Below are 24,211 nucleotides of genomic sequence, written 5' to 3' on the forward strand. Positions count from 1 at the left end.
GGTTTTGGAGAGGAATAAGAGAGTTAGTTTCCTGAGAAGTATTTGGAGTACACAGTACAGCATTATTGGAACTTAGTGTGGGCCCCCAAAATATACCGAAATGGCATATTGATATTTTGAATTAAAGTTATGCAAAAAGCAGCCAGTGTAAAAAGGGCACTCTGATTCCCCTATGTCCCTCTGAAAGCAGAAACTAAATATCCCATGTCGATGGTACCTTCCCTGTACCAGAAGGAAAGAGAAACATCTTTAGCACCAGAGACAGAGAATTTGGGGCTGAGAAGCCTGTATAAACAAACTTTGTTCTTTTAATTAATTTACTACCCCAATCCCATACTCTATTTATTCCTTACTAATTAAGTACACAAACATAAATTTGTTTGTCCTGTCAAATCCTCATCAATTTATTGTTTCATCCTTTAAAAAGTACAAAAGCTGTCTGCTTCGGTCATTTCCTTAGGTCCTATATCTGTGAGATCTTCTTATGTACATATGTGATCAAATTTGATTTTCTTCTGTTAATTTCTTTCATGTCAGTTTAATTCTTAGACCGGCAAGGAAAACCTAGAAGGGCAGAGGAAAAACTCAACCTCCCCGACAGTGTAAACATGACATAAGAGTTTGCTATGGGTACCATTTTCGACATGAGCCAGGCGTGAGTAAAAGATGGTTGAGTAAAAGATGCTACACTGGGGAAACACATGAGTGTGCTGCAATTAATTTCCTTCCATTAGTCTCACATCATCAGGCCAGGGCTGGTGACTAGGAGCCCTCAGAAGCCCTAATCTCTGTCAAGAAGCAAATTATATTGCTCTCTGCATTGTTACCCTTGCATATTTCCATACTTTTGCTACTAAGGAAATCTGTATTCTCTAACAGTGGCTGTGGCTTTTTTTCTCCTAAAACATCTTGTCCCCATTTCATGATTGTTCAGGAAATGTAATAAAGAATTGGAGATTCGTGAGTGAAAACTCTTCCTTTCTTGATGCTTTTTCAAAATATTATTTTCTTGTCCATAAATTTAATAACTTCTTTAATGACTCAAGAATGCAATGTTCATAGTCTTTTTGAGCCAAGAGACATTGTTAACAATTTAATTCAATTTTTATGACACTGAAATTTTCATATCTGCAACTTGTAGAAGGAGAGATGAATCCTTATTGCATTAACTTCTGGAAAATTATCAGAGATTGTAAAAATGAATCTTGATTTTTGCTTCTCCTTATATTTGCATTAAATTAGGTTGCAGTTAAAATGACATGTAATAAATGGGAAAAGTTGGTTAATAAATTGAAAGGTGTTTGTAAAATCAGATCCGACTTGTTACTTCAATGGAGGGAGTCATAATTCACATAGGACATCTCAATTTGAATACCATTGAGTTGCCTTGATAATTATTTCTTAATTTTTCATAGAAATTTAGATGTTCTGTTATTTTCTGCCAACATTCTACTTCTGCTAAGATCCCAATACTCCCTTCCCATGGGAAGCAAAAAATGACATAGATATTATAAGAAAAGCCCTTGAACTAAGGTAAATCTAACTTTGAATTCTGTCTCCACTGGCTGAGTGATACTTGGAAAGTTACCCAACTTTACTAATCTTCATTTTTACAACATTACAATTAGGAAAAATTGCACTAGTTTTGTGATTAGATGTTTTATTTTTGTTTGTTTGTTTTGTTGGCTTATTTAAATAAATTCTGTAGACTAAAATAAGTAAATAATTTTTTACAGTTCTCAAAAAATAAAAAAAAACAACTAAATAGCAACTATTGTTATTAGTAAGGAATATATATTGGTTAATATTTCTTGAAGACCCAAGAGTAACAAATAATTAATTCTTTAAGGTTAAGTTTAATTTTCTATATCTCACACAGAAAATTATGTGTAATATGAGAAATACACATAACTTTTCAGTTTCGTTTATGTTGGCCAAATAGTTGCTTTCAAAAATACTTTCTACATCCTGGACACTGTTTTTCTGAGTATAAAAAAAATACATTGTAAATATTTGCTCTTAGCTTATTGCTTGCCCTTTCACCATTTATAGCATCTTAGTCACAGTGGTCTATTATTCTGATGTAACCAAGTCTATCAGTCATTTTTCAGTAGAATAGGAGAGTTCAGTTAGTGTTATTCAACCAATGGCCTGCCCCTAAAGAAGAGTAAATCAGAATCTTCTGGGAGATACTGACATATACTCCTTGCAGGCTTAGGAGCAGAGGTATGGCTCCACAGTGATCATCACTACTCATCTGTTGCAACTGATACTGATATCACTGATGATGTGTTGGGGAATAAATGTTAAAAGCCACAGTCGTATAATCAAAAAATATAAATACAGTGACACAAATCTTTGCTTCTGAATGTGAATATGAGATTCACATTCAAACCAAATTAGGAAAAATGGATACCACCCAAGTAAAACAGCTTTGAAAATAAGTTTTCATGTTCTAACAGTACTGATGATGTTTCTGCCCACCTTTGGAATTTTTCTTTGACTGTGCTCAAATATACATCACATAAAAGTTACCATTTTAACCATTTAAAATGTACAATTCAGTTACATTAGGTACATGCATACTCCTCTGAAACCATCTCCACCACTTATATCTAGTAGTTTTTCATCTTCCCAATTTGAAACTCCGTGACTATTAAACAATAACTCCTCAATCCACACACCTCATAGCCCCTAGTAATCACCATTCTATTTTCTCTAGGAATTGGACTACTCTCAGAACCTCAAACCATATAGTATTTGTCCCGAGTCTGGCTTATTTCATATTTTTAAGACTGCATAATATTCCATAGTATGTATATACCACATTTTGTTCATCCATTCATCTGTAAATGATTATTTCCACATTTTAAGTTACTGTGAATAATAATACCACTTGTTAAAGACCCTGCTTTTAATTCTTTTGGATATATAGTAAGAGCTATTAATTTTTGTATTAAAGGCTGAAGAGAGATATTAACACTCCCCCCTCCCTTCTTGCAATTAAAACGACTGATTACTTGTGAGCAATGAAAATCAATTTTCATTGGTGGATCTAGATGTAAGTTATCAGCCTTAACCCATAGTAAATATAGGTGATATTCCCAAATTAATTCTTTTGTTCTGCGTCCTTTTGACATCGTGAAGATTTACTTTAACATCACATGAACATTCACAATTTTGAGTCAGAAACTAAATCCCTACATGTCTGTATAAATAAAAGCTTTATTTGTTTACTTTTGGGGGGTCTAGTTTACTAGAATTTTAATTCTCTAAGGGCAGGAGGATAGTTTGTTTTGTTTTTCTCTGTATTTTTAGCACATACCAAGGACACAATATATATTTACTAAAATTAAATTCCTTCAGTCTCTAAGCACATTAGATGTACCATTTCAGAGCATAAATTTGTATATACAACTTTCACTATTACTTACATTGGATAATTCATTTCAGTAATGCTTTAATTGTGTTGCCTTTCCCCTAATATACTTTTAGTAATGCCCTTAATCCACCATCCATAGTTTAAGCTATTAAGTATAGTTTTATTCATTGATATTTCAGTCTCAGCTTTTTTGGTCAATTCTATGTTTTCTCTTCTTTTTCCTATATATAACACCAGTTTTAATTTAAAATTTATCACCATACATTTCAAGATGAACTAAAAAATTAACATGCATGTATGGTAGATGAAATACTACATTACACCAATATTATATAGTATGTGGTATAAAAGCCTCTTTAAAAATCCTGGGCTTGGTCTACGGTGGGCCATGCCACCATGAACAAGCCTGATCGCATCTGATCTCAGAAGCTAAGCAGGGTCGGGCCTGGTTAGTACTTGGATAGGAGACCACCTAGGAAGACCAGGTGCTGTAGGCCTAAAAAATAAGGGATTGTAAGCTGACAAGGTCCTTGAATCTGTAAGGTCAACCAAGGATTGCCTCGCCTAAAATATAAATAAATAAATAAATAAATGAATGAATGAATAAATAAATAAATAAATAAAAACAAAATTAAGAAAATATTTTTTTAAAAAGTCCTGAGCTTCTCTCTTATTTTTTAAATCATCTTTCCATCAAGCACCAGATCTTGGTTGGCCCTGATTCAGCATTGTTTCCAAAAGATTTCCGTTGCTCTAAGTATGAGCTGAGAATTACTTAAATCACTTTTGCTCTGATTTAATTGGAAATGGTGGAAGACTCCAGGCTTCAAGGTTAAAAGCGGCACTTGAAAATGTTCACCATTTAAAGATTTTTTACTCCCCTCTCCTCTCAAGGTACCTGCCTTTTATTTCTGTTTCACATGCAAACTCTGCACTTCTTTTCTTCTAGATTTTGGCTCACTGTTTCCTCTGCTTAGATTATCCTCCTCCTTTAAGATTCACCGAGGTTATTAAGCTGAGCAAAATAAGTCAGACAGTGAAAGATAAATACAACATAATTTGACTCATATATAGAATCTAAGGAAGAAAAGGTACAAACTAATTCAAAACAGACTCACAAATATAGAGGACAATATGATGACAGCCAGAGAGGAGGGAGTTTGGGGAGCTGTGAGAAAGCAGTGAAAGGTTAAAGAAGAACAAATTAGTAGTTGATAGATGGTCATGGGGATGGAGAGTATGGCATAGGGAATGTAATCAGCAGTAATGTAATGGGTATATGTAGAGCCAGAGGGAAGATAGAGTAATCAGGGTGATCATTTCATAAATTATATAAATGCCTAACCAATGTACTGTTTACTTGAAACTAATAATAAAATAAACTACTAAAAAAAAAAGTTCACTGAAGAATTCTAACTACTCTTCAGTGTCATACAAATCCTTCACCCTCTAGGCAACTATTTATGTTATTTCATCAATTGAAATGTCTTTTTCGGAATCCACACAGAAATTTGTGCTTTCCTAATTGAATTCTTATTATAGCATATACTTGCTTCAATATGTTGCTAAACTTTCTATCTCTTTATTTCTCCAACTTACATAGAATACTACATTGCATGAAATTGGTTTCCTGAAAAACACCCCTTTCCCTAGCCTGAATAACCCACTTATAGATTGAGAGGTGGAATGTCCTGGAGAGTTCTAACTAGTCCTAGAGAAATAATCTATCCTATTGCGTTTATTTATCACAAGAAATCCAGGTGTTCACTCTAAGACATCTTTCACCACCCAGATAATTCTTCCCAAGTAGGTTTTTATTTTTTTTATTTTTTTAAATTTTTAATTATTTATTTTTTTATGGTGACAGTAGTTAATAGAATTCAATAAGTTTTAATTGTACACCTTAATAAGGCACATATATATTTACACTGTGTTTTCACCTCTCATAGTTAGATTTCTTTCTGTCACCACATATTTGACCCCTTTACCCTGTCTACCTCACACCACCACCACCCCCTACCCCCTGGTAAGCACTAGTCTATAGTCCATGTCCATGATCTCTGTATGTTTGTCCTGTTCATTTGTTGCTTTTAGGTTTATATACAATATATAAGTGATATTATGTGATTTTCAACTTTTTCTGTCTGGCTTATTTCTGACAGGCCCCAGGCTGTCAACGTCACACGCTGGCCAAAAAGATCTCTGCTCATCTGTTCGACTTCATTGTGGAGAGAATTAACTTAGCATTGCAGTTTTCAGGCAAGCAGCACACTTTTATTGGTGTTTTGGATATTTATGGATAAGATTCTTTTCAGTGAGCCTGTCTTTCCTCGTTCAAATTCAAATGCCCATTATTTTTAGATCAATTTGTTCAGGTTTCTCCTTTGATCAGAAAGATGGTGTTCTCTGTTTTCTCATGTTGGGTGTTAAGTACCATTTCCTGGGCTACAGTGTCTTTATTTAGTGTATTAAATAAATGCTAAATTACTAATTGCCAAAAAAAAAAAAATCTCGAGGTCTATTCATGTTGTTGTAAATGGCAGTATTTCATTTCTTCTTATGGTTGAGTAATATTCCATTGTATATATGTACAATAGCTTCTTTATCCAATCATCTATTGAGGGGTATTTCAGTTGTTTCCATGTCCTGGCTACCATGAATAATAAAGATATTAGATATACACATTTTATAAACTTCAGAGAGAGTACAGTCAAATAATCATTTAAAATATCAGTTTAGCAGTTATGAAAAATTAAAAAAATTAACATCTATAGAAACATCTAGATAAATATTTATGCTATTGATAGTCATTGATTGTAAATTTCTTACAAAATAATTTATCCAACTTTTACAACTGAAGTATTTTATAATATATTCATCTAACAATGTCATTACAATATTAAATATTATTATTCCATATCAGTTATGTTTAAGTCCATATTTGCTATGAGACTAATACAGAATGTAATCATATTTAATTTAGAGCTTTAAATAAACCATGGAATAAAATTTTGATAGTATTTCCATGCCATAAATTATGAAAGCAATTATAATTATGGAAAGATAATTATAGTATGTGCTTAAATATCTTTCTAAAGTCTTTTTAAATTTTTTTATCTGCCAGGTTTGGGCATCTTTAACTTTATATGCATAATAACATTAATAGTAGTAAATTAATAGTAAATATATACAGATATTTAACTTATGTACTTATCTTAGTTTTTTAAAATTGGTTACTCTTCTTGTCTTTAACTTCTTTTCAATATGGATTGTGTGTTAGTTTTTCCTCTTGATTTTAAAAATATTTGACTAAATATTTAATTTATATAATTAAATTTTATTAGCATCGAATCATTAATCACTGTTGTTAAACTGTGTAAAAAAAATATGTCTTTTTATTTGTCTTGAATTTACCTTTACGCACTGTAAGAAATGTCCTCTAGTTGTTGGGTATCACATTTGGTCACAAAACAAAATAATGTCTTAAAAGATACAGTACCTAATCGAGAAAATGAAGGGTGGGGGCAACATGGATGAACCCCTGGAGGGCACTGTGCTAAGAGAAATAAGACAAAGAAAAGAAATACTGTATGACCTCTCTTATAGGCAATTAAAAAAAAAAATTAAAGTAAAAACTGTTGAACCAGAGCCTAGAACAAATACCAGTAATTCTCCATGTATGCTGTGTGAACTTACACAGGTCACTTACCCATTTTGAATGAAAGTTTCTCATCAATAACCTAGTAATCACATATGATTCACTAGATTAAATGAACAAATACATGAAAGGCATTACATGCATGGTAGCTTCACTATTTCAAATATGATTCAGAGTTTACTGACTCTCAAGGTGAAAAGAAAGTATTACTAATATCATCATCATTGTCGTCATCAGCATCATTATCATTATCAGAAAGAGGAAGAATATCAATGCCGTTGAATTAAAAACATCCTAGTACTGAGTTATAAAAGAAAACTGTTTCCATATGGAGTATTATATAGAAAATATCTAATAATGTAGTATATTTTTACTATAATTAGAAGAATTTCAATAGTAATAAACACTATTGGAAAACATAGCAAAAGTGCTTTATTAAATATCCATACTTTTGTTTACATGGCAAGACTACAAATTTACAGAAACTCATTTTAAAAAGTCAACAGTTTTGAGAACAACAGACACACACTCTAAACTATTTGATGTAAAAATATTCTGACATTACAAGCCTATTAAGAATCATTTTATCTTAAAATGCAGAACCGTAGCTGAGACAAAAAATGTTCAAATAAACCATTAAATAAACTGTATTTTTGACATATAATTAAAAACATAAATATATTTTAAGCCCAAAGCTGTTTTGTTTAGATAGAAGCAATGATTGATAAATTTGGTAAAATATATAAATGAACAAAAAAATACAAGTCAACAGCAACAACAAAAGATTGGATTTTGGATATGGAATTTACTAAGCCCTTGGAAAGGTACATTAACTCCAGTGATTCATATCAAGTGGGCAGTCTTGAATTGTCATACATACCCCTAACAACACATACACACACACATACACACACAATCAGAAAGAAATGTTATGGCTTTCTTTCTTGAGACTATTAAGTAATTAAGGTTAAATGAGATCATAAGTGAGAGGCTCTGGTCAAAAAGGATTAGTGTCCTGGCTCCTGAAACAGAGCTCTTAAAACCCCTTGTAAATAAGGGTGACAGGAGAACATTTTGTTCTAACATTTAGTCTATGACCCCAGTTCCTAATGCTCAGCTCCTAAGACCTTTCTAATTTCCTGAGTGATAGGAATATCTGATACTGAGCTCCTAAATCCAAGAGAATTTCCTGGATGATAGGAATATCTTTCGTTGTAATGAGGAGGCCTTTGGTGGGCTTCTGGATAGTTGCAGTTTACAGAAAGAACAAGTCGTGTTTTAGAAGCTTTAAACCTTCATTTCTATACCCCACTCTCAGGAGAGGGAAAACAGCTGATAATGGAGTTGATATTCGATCAAGCCCATGTAATGAAGCCTCCATAAAATCTCTCTAAAATATGAAGTTTGGAGAGCTTCCTCGTTGGTGAATATATCTACCTACCAGGAGGATGGTACCCCTGAACTCTATGGAAACAGAAGCTCTTGAACTGGGATGCTTCCCAGTCTTACTCTATGTATCTCTTCATCTGTACCCTTTGTCACATCCTTTAGTGTATAATAAACTGGTAAATGCAAATAAGTGATTCCCTGAATTCTGTGGGCTGTTCTAGAAACTGAATCCAAGAAGGGGCGTTGTGGGAATTTCTGGTTTATAGGCAAGTTAGACAAACAAAAGTTGTGGGTGTCCTGAGGACCTATTATTTTTTATTGACATCTGCAGTAGGAGGCAGTCTTGTGGGGCTGAACCTTAACTTGCGGGGTCCGCACTAACTCCAGTTAGTGTTAGAATTAAATTGACACCCAGTTGGTGTTGCTGAGAACTGCTTGATGAGTGGCAAACCCATATATCAGGTGTCAGAAGTGTTGTAAGTGTGGTAGTAGTGTTTTAGTAAAGGAGAAACACACACGTGGAGTGTATTTTTTTCCTATATAGCATATATGAGAATACTAGCAAACTTTTTTTTTTTGATCATTACGCTAAATCTTTTGGAAAGAGTAAAAAAAAATACATTTAATCTACAGGATATGACTTAGCAGCTAATTGATTCATCCTCATTTGGTGTAAATGTAGCTTTGAACATTTAATGAAAATTATGGATCCTATCTCCATAAGAAGGACTAGTAGACATATGAGTAAAGAGTTTTCATTTTAGAGCAGTCATGGGCTCCAAGGATCTCATTATGGACTGCTGCTTTCAAATGCCACTAGTTTAAAAAAGTAGATTTTCAGGAATATGGGAGAAAAAAGTAAATTACAATACGTCCACGTGGTGGAATATTAAACAGTCATTGAAATGATGTTTTTGAAGAATATCTAATGATATAAAATGCTTTTGATATAACATAAATGAAAAAAACCCAAGATTTTAAAACCAAAAATGCATGATCGAAATTATGTATTTGTGTGTGTTTCTATGGGTGTTGTGTGTGTATGTTTGTGTTGCCCTGGGGCAGGGAGACTTATAACTATGCATATTTTAAAGCATTCAAAACTACAGGATTATAAATTATTTTCTTCTTCATATACTTTCCTTAATTTTATGCAATGGTCTTACTTTTTAATTAAGAGAAAGTTAATGTTAAATATGGTGAAAGCCTAGAGGGAAAAGAGTTATAGAAATTATAAAGCATACAAAAATGAAACATCTTTGGTTTATTTCTATGCTTTTTCCAAAACATCATCTCTTTCATCTAAAGAGCCTGGTGAAAGACCATGAAAATCTTTACTATTTTTGCATCGACAAGCCCTAGCTGTTGCTAGTTAAACATACATTATTTCCTTTTAAAATAAAAAGAATTTGCTTACTTGTTTGTCTGTAAGAAGATATTTCCTCAGGCATATATGATTTACTTGTGAAGATTTAACCCAGAAGCAATGACTACAGAGAGAAGTAACCTGGCAAAACACAATTTAATTATTCTTTATCTGTATATCTTTAATTCAGCATTAGTCATCTGGTATATAACATATTTAATAATTAGATTTTTGCAGAAATTTTACAAGTAATACAAAATAAAGCAATTTAATTATAACTATTTAGTGCAATGAATGTGTTAAATTTAGTCCTTAAAATGTATGTAATAAACTCTTGTTAAATAGGGGCTTCTAGTTCCTGCAATTTTCATTCGATTCAAGCATTACCTTTAATCTTTCCAAAATTTGTAAGAGCAAAAAAATTTTTTGAAGCAACATAAACTTGTAAATTTTGAAAAGTTCTAGTAAGTCAGCTATTTAAATTTCCAAGCATCAGTCATAGTAAAGTGAAAATTAAATTTTCATTATGCTAGAAAGTGAAATCTAGCACTATAATTTTAAACTTTAAAATACACCACTCCTCTACACCTGTCCCCACACTGCTCACCTAAATGTTTCAGTCAATCAAATTTCAAGATTTTAGTTTGTCTCTTCCCACACTTCTCACTTATATATTTCAGTCAACCACATTTGGGGTATAAATTGGTTTTTGAAAAAGTAAAGTCTGCCAAATATCTCTTCTTCCTTTATATTGGACACAGAACTCCATTTTCTCCATTCTCCAAGCTTATTTCGACCAGTGCTCCAAATGTGTCCTATATGGGAAGAGATAAATAGATTTGAATTGCCTGTGGTATTATTCCAAGAGGTGACTTGACATCTGCACTTTCTGATGCAACCTTGGAATCTTCCAACATCTACAAAGTATGAAAGCGATTAGGAAAAACTGGCAGTTTTTTCTTCTTTTTTCTTTGTTGTTGTTTTTTCTTTTATGCATTTTATTTTGTATCTTTTTTTTTGTTTATTAGGGTAACATTGGTTAATACAACTATATAATTTTCAGGTGTACATTATAATTCGACATCTATATATTCTATTACCACCCAAAGTCCAGTTTCCTTCAGCTACCATATATTTGATCTGCTTTACCCACTTCACCCTCCCCCTACTCCACTATATTTGACTCCCTTTACACTGACTACCTTCCCCTTCCTCCCCGACCCCTACCTTCTGGTAACCACTAGTACATTGTCCATGTCCTGGAGTCTCTGTATGTTTGTCCTGCTCATTTGTTGCTTTTAGGTTTATATCCCACATGTAAGTGATATCATGTGATTTTCAAATTTTTCTGCCTGGCTTATTTTGCTTAGCATGATTATCTTGAGGTCTGTCCATGTTTTTGCAAATGGTAGTATTTCGTCTCTTGTGGCTGAGTAATTTTCTATTATATATGTGTATCACAGCTTCTTTAGCCAATCATCTATCATAGGACACTTCAGTTGCTTCCATGTCCTGGCCACTGTGAATAATGCTGCTATGAATATCGGTATGCAAATATCTTTTCGGATATGGGTTTTCAAGTCTTTGGGGTAAATCTCCAGTAGAGGGATTTTGGAATCATATGGAAGAACAATTCTTAGTTTTTTGAGGAACCTACATACTGTTTTCCATAGTGGCTGTATCTGTGGAGAGCGGTTTGTAAACTGACAAGGTCCTTGCAAACTGTGAAGGCAACCAAGGGTTACTTCACCTCCACAAATTCCTCCTGAGACCAAGATCATACAAATATAGCCACAGACAGATAATAAGCTGAAGGCCAGGAGAATATGTAGTCTCGGAAAAACAGAAGAAACAGTGTTACTATGCTTTAGAGAAACTGTTTATGACAGCAGCAATTGTACGTTCCTGTATAAAAGGAGCTTGCAAAAAATAAACTGGGTCATTGTCCATCCAGTGGGCAGTGGACCTCCTGATACCCGCTTTCTGTCTTCTTTCTTTTTTCAACCTCCCACCGTTCCCATTCAGGTTTTTTTCCAGGGCCACACTGGATATAGCAGGATTTACCACTTGCTGGGCAGGTGGTGCCTGAACAGGGACCTGAGGAAGGGAAAACTTGTAAATAAGGTCAGGTGAGGAGACACTCCCTTGGAAAAGCACATGCAAAAGAATAAAGGAGGAGGAAGAATTCAGAGAACAGCCTGGTAGAATTCAAGAAAACACACATGTTAAGTAGATTTAAGACAGTAAATAAGGTTAAAGGATTGGCCGTCATAATCAGGAGTAAAACATGGGCAACTAGGGTCAAAAGACCCTAATATTTATGTACAGATGCTTAAAACTATGCTTAGGACTAGAGGATGTAGTGTGCATACTCAATGGATTCAGCAATTTAGATTTCATACAGAAGAAGGACTGTAAATAGTCAGACCTGGGAGGAACAGAGACTCCTGGGAGGAAAAAGTAATGAGTTAATTACTGCATTGCAAAAGACTTTGGAGGGGTATGAGGATCTACATACTCCTCCACTGACTTCTGCTCCTCCACCACTATTGCCTCCTGAGTAGGAGCAAGAAATTAAGAGGGAGGATCGTAGAGATCAGCAGGCTAGGGGAGGAAAGGACAGTCAGGAATGGACTTTAACTGGCTAAATCAGCACTCCCAGAGAAGTTACATATCCTGATGATGAGAAAATATGAGTATGGGCATAACCTCTGATCTATATTTGTCTATGGTATATGTAATATGGTGGCTCAGTTAAGAATTCTAATTATGGTAGAAAGGAAAATATGTTTTGGTAACAGGAGTTATGAAATATAGAGATTTATTGTGAAGGAAATTAAAGGAAAGGTGTTTATCTTAAAGTTAGTTATTTCTGAATGAGTAAAAAGAGACAAACTGTAGGAATAAAGAAAGTGGTTGAGAGTTTGTGAAGAGAAATCCTGAGAGGAAATTTTATGTGATTAAGCTAAACAAGATTGAAAATTTAAATACCAAAAGTAAACTCATACAAAATTAAAGTTGTATTTTAATGTTTCTTAGACTATTAGTCTTCTACTGATGTTATAGAAAAGTTTTCTGAGTAGAAAACAAGGATTCCATGCTTAATCAAAGTAATTTCTGTGTTTTATGTTGCCTCAACCAGCTTTCTGAGGCTTTTAGAGAATATACTAACATTAGCCCAAAGTTTGAGGGCCACAAACTCCTAGCTATACCTTTCATAACTTTATATGTGCCCAATATTCAAAAGAAGCTCCAAAAGTTGGGGCCTAAACCCCAACCCCACAGGTTGCCTTGGTACCACAGGTCTTTAAGGTGTCCAATAATTGAGACTGGGCAGAGAAGGAAGCAAAGTACAAAAAGAGTGCAAATGTTAGCTGCCATAATACAGGGACCATTCGAGGTGACCCTAGGCAATAAAAACCTTGCAGGCTCAGAAGGCCTTGATCTTAATTGGCTATGAGTGGCATTGTTGGGAATGAGGCATAATCAATGTACAAATTGCAGAAGGAAGGGTACTATAAAGGGCGAGTGTTCATCCATCCCTGGGAAGCCGGGAAGAGGTGGACCTCATAAGACCTCGTCCCACATAGCAAGTCTTTCATAAAGGGGATGCTCTCTCCTCCAATAATGGAGGCTCAAGCACTTGCAAGCTCCGATCCTAAAATAAAATCCACCATGATCACAACAGTGGAACCTCACGTCACTCTTGACATGGCAAGAAGGAAAAACTAAATTTTACTAGATACTAGAGCTACCTACTTTGTCCTGACCCATCCCATAGGCCTCTCTCCAATGCACAATGACAAAAATAAAAAGTCATTCCTCAAGGTAAACAGAAAGAGCCCTACCAAGTTTTGTTAAGTTCTCAACTGGTGTCAACTTATAAGGAATCAACAAGTGGGTACTTTTATCTCAAATTAAACCAGTTTCTTATGAGTCCTCACAGGTTCATCCAGATATAAACCGAAAAGTGCAACCTATTCCTGTGAACCCATGGAAGATCTTAAGCTCTTGTTCTGGAAACTAGATAAATTCACATGTCCCAGGGAATCAGGGAACTTTTGTGTACCTTGAATTAACAAACTGCTATGAAAAAGTAACTTCATCATCAATTGCCTCTACTATTAATTTTGACTTGTCTTTTCTAACTTTTTGCTAAGTTTTTATATTCTAGGTTGCAAGGCTTCCTACCACTTTTACTTTCTTTTCTCAATCTCCCACTGTTCCCACTCAGGTTTATTTTCCGGGGCTGCGCTGGACATGGCAGGATTTAACACTTGCTGGACACAGCATGTACAAATTTACAGTTCCCCCAGAAGTGTATGAGGGTTCGTTTTTCTCTGCATCCTCTCCAACATTTGTTATTACTTGACCTATTGATTACAGCTATTCTAACAGGTTTGAGATGGTATCTCGTTGTGGTTTTGATTGGCATTTCCCTAATAGCTAGTGATGTTGAGTGTCTTTTCATATATTTGTTGGCCATTTGTATGCCCTCTAGGGAGAAGTGTCTGTTCAGGTTCTCTGCCCATTTTTGATTGGATCATTTGTTTATCTGTTGTTATTGAGTCATATGAGATCTTTGTATATTAGGCCCTTATCGGAGGCATTGCTTCAAAATATATTTTCCCATTTGGATGGTTGTCTCTTTACCTTATTGACAATTTCTTTTGCTGAGCAGAAACTTTTTAGTTTGAGGTAGTCCCATTCATTCATTTTTGCTTTAACTTCCCTTGCCTTGGAGGTCAAATTCATAAAATCCTCTTTAAGTCCAAAGTCCTTGAGCTTCATTTCTATGTTTTCTTCTATGCATTTTATTGATTCCGGTCTTATATTCAGGTCTTTAATCCATTTTGAGTTAATTTTAGTGTGTGGTGATAGACAACAGTCTAGTTCCATTTTTTTTTTTCAGGTGGCTTTCCAATATTCCCAGCACTATTTATTGAAGAAGCTTTGCTTTCTCCACTGTAGGTTTTTGGCTTGTCAAAAATTATTTGCCCATATAAATATGAGTTTACTTCTGGACTCTTTATTCTGTTCCACTGATCTGTGTTTGTTTTGCTGCCAATACCATGCTGTTTTGATTACTGTCACTTTAAAGTATAATTTGAAGTTGGGCACAGTGATGCCTCCAGCCTCGTTCTTTTTTCTCATGATGGCTTTGGCAATTTGGGGACTTTTGTGCTTCCATACAAATATGATGATTTTTTGATCCATATCTTTAAGAAATGCTGATGGGATTTTGATGGGGATTGCATTAAATCTGTATAATGCTTTAGATAATACGGTCATTTTAACTATGATGATTCTTCCAATCCAAGAACACAAATATCTTTCCATTTCTTTGTATCTTCAACGATTTCTTTTGATAGGGTCTTGTAGTTTTCATTATATAGGTCCTTCACATGTTTCGTTAAACTTATTCCTAGGTATTCTTTTTTGTTAAAGTTGCAAAAGGAATTATTTTTCCACTTCCTCTTCTGATGCTAAATTATTAGAGTATAGGAACACTATGGATTTTTGAACATTGATTTTGTATCCAGAGACTTTACTGTATTTACTTATTGTTTCTAGTAGTGTTCTCGTGGAGTCTCGTGGAGTGTTTTCTATGTAGAGAATTATGTCATCCGCAAATAGTGACAGTTTGACTTCTTCGTGTGATATTTGGATGCCTTTTATATCAATTTCTTGCCTGACTACACTCGCTAGGACCTCCAATATTATATTGAATAACAGTGGTGACAGGGGACAGCCTTGTCTTGCTTCTGATCTTAGAGGGAAGATTTTTAGTTTTTCACCATTAAGTTTGATGTTGGCTGAGGGTTTTTTATATAAGGCCTTTCCTTAAGGTACTTTCCTTCTATATCAATTTCCTTCTATATCAATTTTGTTAAGTGTTTTGATCAAAAATGGATGCTGTATCTTCTTGAAGTCTTATTCTGCATCTATTGATATGATCCTATGATTCTTATTTTTTAATTTGTTTATGTGGTTTATCACGGTAATCGATTTCCATAAGTTGAACCATCCCCGTGCCCCTTGGATGAAGCCCACTTGATTGATATTTGTTGAGGCTATCTCTGTATCCCAGTATGTGGTTAGTTCTTGAGAATGTTCCTTGTGCACTAGAGAAGAATGGATAAGCAAGCAGATGATTTGGGATGAAAGGCTCTGTATATGGCAATTATGTCCAGTTGGTCTAATGTGTCCTTTAAGGATGATATTTCCATACTGATTTTCTGTTTGAATGATCTGAAATATCTGACAGTGGGGTATTTAGTTCCCCTACTAAGATATTGTTTTAGTCTGTTTCTCCCATTAGTTCTGTTAGTAATTGCTTTACATATTTTGGAGCTCCATGATTGGGAGCATAGATATTAAAAAGTGTTATGTCTTCTTGGTGCATGATTCCCTTTATCATTATGAAGTGTCCCTTCGTATCTTGCTTTATCTTTTTTAATTTTGAAGTCTATTTCATCCAATATTAGTACAGTTGCTCCCACTTTTCTCTGAATGCCATTTGCTTGAAATATCATTTTCCACCCTTTCACTTTGACTCTTTATTTGTCTTTGGAACTGAGATGTGTCCCTTGGAGGCAGCATATGGTTGAGTTTTGTTTCGTGATCCATTCTGCAACTCTGTGCCTTTTTATTGGTGAGTTCAGTTCATTTATATTTAGGGTTATTATTGAAATATGATTTCTTCTTATAGCCATTGTATATTTTGCTTTCTGGAGAAAGTCTGCAGGTTTAGAGAAATTTAGTAATTTTGCCATGATGGAATTCTGAATTTCATAATAAAATATGTTAGTTTATGTGTGTGCTTATTTGAATAACACTATTTTTTGAAATTTTGAAGGAAGTATTACATTAAGACTCCAGCCCTAAATAACTATGTTCAAAATCATGCAAATGCTTTTTTAAGAACATCTTTTCACCTGTATTGTTTTTAATTTAAAATAGAATACACTACTCTTACTATTTTATCATCTGCAAAATAACATACAAAACTCTTTTCACTTGTCTCTAAAGCACCTTCTGGACTGAAAGCAATAGATACATATGATTTGCTACCTCAACTCGTTAAAGTAAAATGTTGCTATTGTGTAGCTGATGTTATCATATTTAAGCAAATGGCTTCCAAATTTTCTTTCTAGTCCTTACTCATGCTTTACTGTAAAGCTCTAACTGTAATACAAGTATTTGAATAGGTGGCATCATAAAATTCATATCATGGATGTATAAACGAATTTGTAGATATCTGTTTAACATTTCGAATTGATTATTTTTTGAAAATATAGACTACAATAAATCTCTCCCAATTAATTACTTTTAAACATCTTTCCCATCTGAATAATGGCTGTAATAAAATAACACAATTTGCAATTTTCAAATGTTAGACCCAGTTTTTAAATTTTACATATAAATAAAACAATTATTCAACAACTTAAAATCTACTTTATTGTTGATGTATTACATTTGAATAATACTAGAAATTGAAAATGACTCAATATTTCCTCTAAAAGTCAGCAAAGTATCAACTTGTTCAAGAGGTTAATAAAAATATGTTAGGTACATTTGCCTCTTTTCTATATATAAAAAATAAAAATTTTGAATTTGTTTTTTATAGAAAATGCATTTTAAAATATATGAATCCTTAAAAATGAACATAAATGTGGTATTACATATGCAAAGTTTAATAATCAATGTTGATACATTTCCATTTTAAGTAAATACTACAGGTATGTCTATATTTCTAGTGCATTTGTTTGGAAAAGATGTAAACAACTGTCTTTAATAAAATTTTTGGTAAATTGTGTAAGATATCGCATTACCCATTCAAAATCAATATTCACATTTAGCCTCTATGATCTATTCCAGATGTATTGACTTTCCATGATATTTACCTCTAAAACAGATGACAAGTGAATCCTTGTGTGTATAAGTCTTAGTCCATCATCCTGAAATGGAGGGCAAATGTCATTCCTCCAAATGTTAACTTGACCTACAAGCGTCCCTTTATTCTAAAGTAATATTATGTGTTTGCCTTGCTATTAGAATTTTGATATTTCTGTTTTGATTAAATGAAAGAGATATAAAATATATTTTCTGTTATAACTGTACAACTCTTTTCCAAAACATCGAAATGGATAATTGACTGAAAACCTCTCATCAGATGTGGACTGATGGTAGCAATGAGACTGTGCTTCACAGATCTCCAACTATAGGAAGCACATCGACCAAGGTCCCTGTGGCTGTCCTCTGAAGTCTATTGCTATGCTTATGTTGAAGTCATGCTTCCTAAGGGCTGCTTACAGATAATGAATGAGAAAAGCAGAGATGCTAAGGCATGTGCCTTCCTGGGAGACACATGACTTATCTAATATCTCACTATGTTTTGAGGACTCCCTGATCATCATGCAGAAATTCACTTAAATGACAAAGTAATCACTTAAAAGATACAGCAGGCTAGGATTGTTCTCTCCTTCTTTTTCACTTGGGATCAGAAGTCAGGTGGTTTGAAGGTTTACCTGCTTCCTCATCATTTCTCTCACACAGGAATATCATCTAACAAAATATTTGTTTGTTAAACCTCATTTTGATGTCTAATTGTTAGAGGACAGACCTGAACTAACACAGGACATTAGGAGATTAAAGTTAAAAAGTAATATTGTATTTCAAAATATGTAAATTAAATTCAAAGTATTCATAATGTCTACAAAAAGAATTCTGAGGAAAATAAAGGTGAAGAAATTTAAAAGATTAATATAGAACTTTTATGTAGGTATTAATATACATTGAAATATTATAATGAAGATAAATACATTGAATAGATTTAATATGTATTCATTTATGTGAAGACAAAAAAATGAATAAGAAAACTGAGGGTTATAGTATGCCATTATTTAAATATGATTACAATGTAGAAGAGTGCCAGACATTATAGGATATTTTAAACTAGTATGAGAAACTCCAATTAATATTTCTCTTAGGTCAGCAACTACATGGTTGCTATCACTCTTTTCTTCCACATCACTGGCAGACACTACAAGGTACAGAGTTCTTATTCCCACTAAGCCCAATCCTTGTCAAGATATCTTCTAATAATAAATAGGAAAGCATTATTTGTCACATCTGTCTTAACCAAAGAGTTTAGCTCAATTTCACTTGAAGAGTGGCAGAATATGCCACCCTAAATGACAACAGTAGAAGTTTAGGATGTGCCTCCCCAAAATATGCCACTTTAGTATATTGATTACTTTGAGCTATAGGCACTTAATTAAATAGCAAATTCAGGGAGTGGTTTTCTCTGAACTCCCCTTGTCTACCTAAAGTCAGATCCTCAAAAAGGAACTCAATTGTTATAGACTCTCTCTCCCTAGGAGCTTCATCAACTAGCAAAGATTGATTCTTATCACAGGAGAACAGACTAGCAGTGGACGGGACACCCAGACAAACTTTGTCACTAACTATCATATCTCCCATCTACTCTTCTAAGAACCCATTTTTCTTCCCAAAAAGCTATTTACTCTAATAAGAGGCTTATACCTCTTTTCCTTTCCCTATTAAGATAATATTTAATCTTGAATTCTAAAGCCACCTCTTTGACTTACTCATTTTTCTTAGGTATCTTCCATGTATATATAAAGTATACATATTAATAAATTTGTTTGTTTTACTCTTGTTAATTTGTTTTTTTTTATTACAGAGTCTCAACTAAGAACTCAGAAGGGTACAGGGAAAATTATTTTTCCTCCCCTACACAGTCGTACTGCTTAAAAGAGGGAGAGAATGCTAAAATTGACAAAGACTCAGAGAAAAGTGCATAGAAAATAATATAAGAGAATAAATACAGTTATAATAATCTCAGCAAAAGGACTAACTCCAACTTTCACAGCTATGCAAACATTAAGGGGTGAATTCCTCACAATTGTAAGTTTTTAAAAGACCAGTTGATATTGTGGTAAGAATATTAGAAAAATCAAGTATTAAATTATTATGCTGACTAAATGATCTTCATGATAGATTTCATCCATTATATGATATGACTCAAAGAACAGAATTTTGATGATAAGAGTAACCTATTTTACTCTACTTCCAGTGAAAATGAAATTGAGAAAGATGGTTTAAATTAAGATATGAGATTGAATGTAGATATGGAGAATATTCGTATTTGCCTGAATGGCAATAACTTGAAATTAATGCTTATTTATGTGAGGGAGGGGCTAATACTTGAACTCAATTCACTGCAAAAAAAATTGAAGACAACTGAAAATGATTTTGAGAAAGAAGGGGTATGTCAATAACAAAAGATAAAGAAAATGCCATTAACTCTTTAAGAAATTAGTTTCAAGAAAAGGGAAGAGAGGAAAAATAAATATATAATTATTTGAGCATGCAAACTCGAAGACCCTGAAATTACTGATATTTCCTTGTTTGCCAAAAAGGAAAACTGAAAGAACCAAATAAAACAGGAATGATGCATTAAAATAAATATTTGTTACAATTTTGAAATTGTGCATTGTGTGTATGCTTCTAAATAATGTGAATGTTGTTTACAATTAAATAATAAATATTATACAGTCTGAAGAGTTATATATACTTTCAAAAGTTTAAGAGGAACTCAGTGCATTCTGGAAAATGTAATTGTTCATTTAATGACAAATAAAACAAATGTCTTGATACTCCATTTATCCCAATTAAATGGCTCAAGTAAAGATTGGCTAGAAGAGGTAATGAAATTAGCAAAATTAAGTCTGTTTCAAAGATTACAACTGATGTAGGGACCAAAAAGAATCAAGTGCATACTTATCTTAAGAATTACTGTAAATCTGGCCATTATAAAAGTTAACATATCTGTATGGGGCAAAGTTCTTTCCCATTATGAGATTCCTCCTACCCTGAAAAATCACTTGTAGCCAGACCAACAGGAAGCAACTTTAGTTCATAGGATATGAGAAAAGACAAAAATCAAATATTTTTCCTACACATATAAAATATCCCAATATTATAAATTATAAAGAAGAAAAATAATGTCAGAAATTTCTGTTCTAATCTTGACAAGCTAAATTAGTTCACTTAATATTTACGGTGGTCTTTGTAAAATCCTTGACCAATTTTACCAACTTCATTATTTATTTATTTTTCAAAGAACCATTAGCAGAAAAGAAGTTTTTAAATATGAAAACAGACTTAATAATTAAGTCTGTAAAATGAATGTTTGGTTTTCTGTTGTATTGCTACTTTTGCTTTGATAAGCTAACCTACTAATTATCTGTCACCAAAAAATTAGCTGGAACCCAATAGGTTTTTCTTCTTTAGTGAATATTAAAGTATTTACTATGATGTTTATTATAATTTTAGGAAATATGACAGATCTGTTGCTATATTCCAGCAACCAAGCATCAGAAGTAGTTCAATGTTTAAATGTTTTTAATTTTATGAAAACAACAATGGATTTTGTTTCTGTGTCTATGTAGGACAGATACATTGGAAAATGTTTTGCCAAATAGTAAATGCCACCCCTCAAGTCTTTTTGATAGCTTCCATAAAGCTAGTTTACATCTTATAACTCTCACTTATACTCTGCTATGCTTTATTTTTCATTTTCTTTTGTGATAAAGATAATTAGACTTCTCTGGATAATGGGGAAAACAATTAATTGTAATCAAGTAGCCAAAATTTAGCTTGTAGTCCAGGAAGGTTTAGTTTGGAATATGTGATATCAAGACTTTATAAGCTGAAATAATTTGAAATGATTTAAAACATCCAAAAAAGTTCATCTGATATTGTTTTGAATTCAAAGGAAAAAAAAAGTATTAATTCTCTTATTATTTGAAGAAGAATATATTCTATTTTCCTAATATATATTTAAAAATCTTTCTGTACTATTATACCATTGGTTCATGTACCCAATAGTACATATTCTTAATAGAAACTATCTTATTTTAGAATATCTACAACAATCAATATCTATAATGTGTCTAAAGTTGCACATGTTATGTGCTAGTTCTCCACAAACATTCTCCTTTTTCCTCAGTAATAGAGGTGGAACTTAGACATAGCTGCCTAATAATGAAGAGAATTCCCCTGCCTTTTCAAAGCCAAATGTGGACATTTGCCTGCATTTTCAAGATAAAATGTGAGCTGCAATAAAATTTGCAATTTTCACCTCACTTCAGAAAACCTCTGGAAGTCAACTTCTGCCCCTTTTCCCTTTCATATACTGAAATAACAGTGATTGAAGTTTTTTGAAACAATGCTCAAGATGGAATGCGCTAAATTGTCCTAAGTCCCTGAATGACTATTTGGAAGAACAGCAAGCAGAAGAGCCACCATCAAGTTGAAACACTCATTTTAGACTGTCACAGCAGCCTGCCCTAATCTAACTAATCATTTTATTCTGAGATTTAAACATTTAATGACTGGCCATTTCAAAAATAAGATAAGATAATTGAGTCAAGGGAGGGGTTTAGGTTAAGAATCTAGTTCAGGATTTTAAAATAAATGAATACCTTAGAACCTCTCTTTAATTTTTAGTCATATATTGAAAACTAGTTTTTCCTAAGGAATTCAAAAAAGTCAGTATTGAAATTAAGACATTCCTGAATTGTAAATACCAAACCTCACCTCACAATGCTACTTATCTTGGATGACTGCCTTCAGTGTTTAACTCATGAGCATCCTCCTCCCATACCTGACAAAAAACAGAAATTTTACATTATAAATTTGTGTCCCCCAAATATTCATCACATGAAGCAAGTTTTTCTACGTGACACAATTTTGTAGGGAAGGTAAACTTTTACCTCTATCCTCTTAGGGGTTTTTGCTAGACTTAAGTATTAAACTGACAACAGACAGATTAACAGGAGACAACATATATAGTTATATAAAGTTTACATGCCATGGGAGTCCTCATAAGGAAATGAAGACCCAAAGGAATGACAGAAACTATATGCCTTCATATTAAGTTGAACAAAGAGAGAGAGATAGCTGTAGAAAATAAACTATGTAGGGAGGCTAAAGGGAGATAAGAATTATTTTAATAAGGCCTGTTTGTATAGACTCCTCTTGGTGTTGACTCCCTGTTAAAGAATACTTTTTCTCCTTGTGCAGGAAAGGCATCATTCACATGGGAGTTTTGATCTCCTGTTTCCAGGAAGAAGAGGAAAGATTAGAATGCCTTTCTTGCACTTGTTGTTTGTTAAGTGCTTTTAGCTCAAATTATCCTTATACCAAAGTAGCATAATTATGGCATATTCTGCCATCCTTCAACTCCAACACAAAGGATCATCCTGATAATCGGGGATTAATAAGATTTGCATCTCTGGAATTTATGTGTGTCTCACTGAGGTAGAAAATGGATTTGAAAAAATAAGAGAGGAAAGGAGATATTAAGTTTGCAGCAACTAATCACTTTATTTTTTTTTCTTTTTTTCCATTAAAGATAGAGACTGTTGGCCATCAGAGCAATCTGAAATAGTGTAAGTATTTTGCCAAAGCTAGTAGTTGAACATATAAAATAACAATATAAGCATAAAAGTATTTTACCATGAATGCTGTTTTAAAAATGACAAACTGCAAAATATTGCAATATAATGAGAAAATTTCTAAAATAATTATTATGTTATTAGTTGTTTTATACTAATAAAATATTGACAAACTATGGTAGTTGAAATAGTACTAGCTAACATGGTAGATAAGTCTCTAAATTTCTTGCTCACAAAGCAGTTCATTGAGGGCATTCCTAGTTAGGTAGCTATTCTCCAAGCTGTGATTCAAAAGTCTGAACTCCTTTTATATTGTATTTCTATAATAGTCAACATATGGCTCCCAAGATTTCCTGCTTTCTTTTCTTTTCTTTTTTTTTTTTTTGCCATTTCACACATCCAACAGGTGAAAAGTTTAAGTCATACCAAGAAATGATGCAGACCATATTGTTCAACATTTTATTGGCCATAATTCAGTCACATGGCTCCATCTAGCAAGTGAGGTTAGGAAATGTAGTCTAACTGTATGCCCAGGAGTAAGAGGAATTAGGAGGCTCGGGAACTCTCTGCTATGTACTTCTATAAAAAATATTCAAAAGCATGATCATTGATAAATGATAAAGAGATGATTGATGAAGAAGAGAATCATCAGCTTTAGTTTCCTTTTTCATAGTTTATTCCATGTTTTAGGTCAAATTTAAGCCTACGTACACATTTAGATTCAGTTATTCACATTTATTCAAAGAGTAGTAAGTTCTGCCAATACTTAATATGACTTTTTTATTATCCAAATTTCTGGGTGCCTTATAGAAGACAAAACAATCCTGTCCGTTATCCAAGTACTACTGAATCCATTTTGGTAATTCTATTGATTCATAATGTAGGATTTTCTTCAAAAACTGCAGTATGCAACGAGATCACCAAAT

General features: G+C 33.2%; 1 pseudogene; it reads left to right on the forward strand.

Moving 5' to 3' along the window:
* The first annotated feature begins 3,760 nt into the window (after window positions 1-3,760).
* On the forward strand, window positions 3,761-3,879 carry LOC111734428 (annotated as a pseudogene).
* Window positions 3,880-24,211: the final 20,332 nt, after the last annotated feature.

Source organism: Pteropus vampyrus, unplaced genomic scaffold (genome assembly GCF_000151845.1).
Source record: "Pteropus vampyrus isolate Shadow unplaced genomic scaffold, Pvam_2.0 Scaffold1206, whole genome shotgun sequence".
In the NCBI taxonomy this organism is placed as follows: Eukaryota; Metazoa; Chordata; class Mammalia; order Chiroptera; family Pteropodidae; genus Pteropus; species Pteropus vampyrus.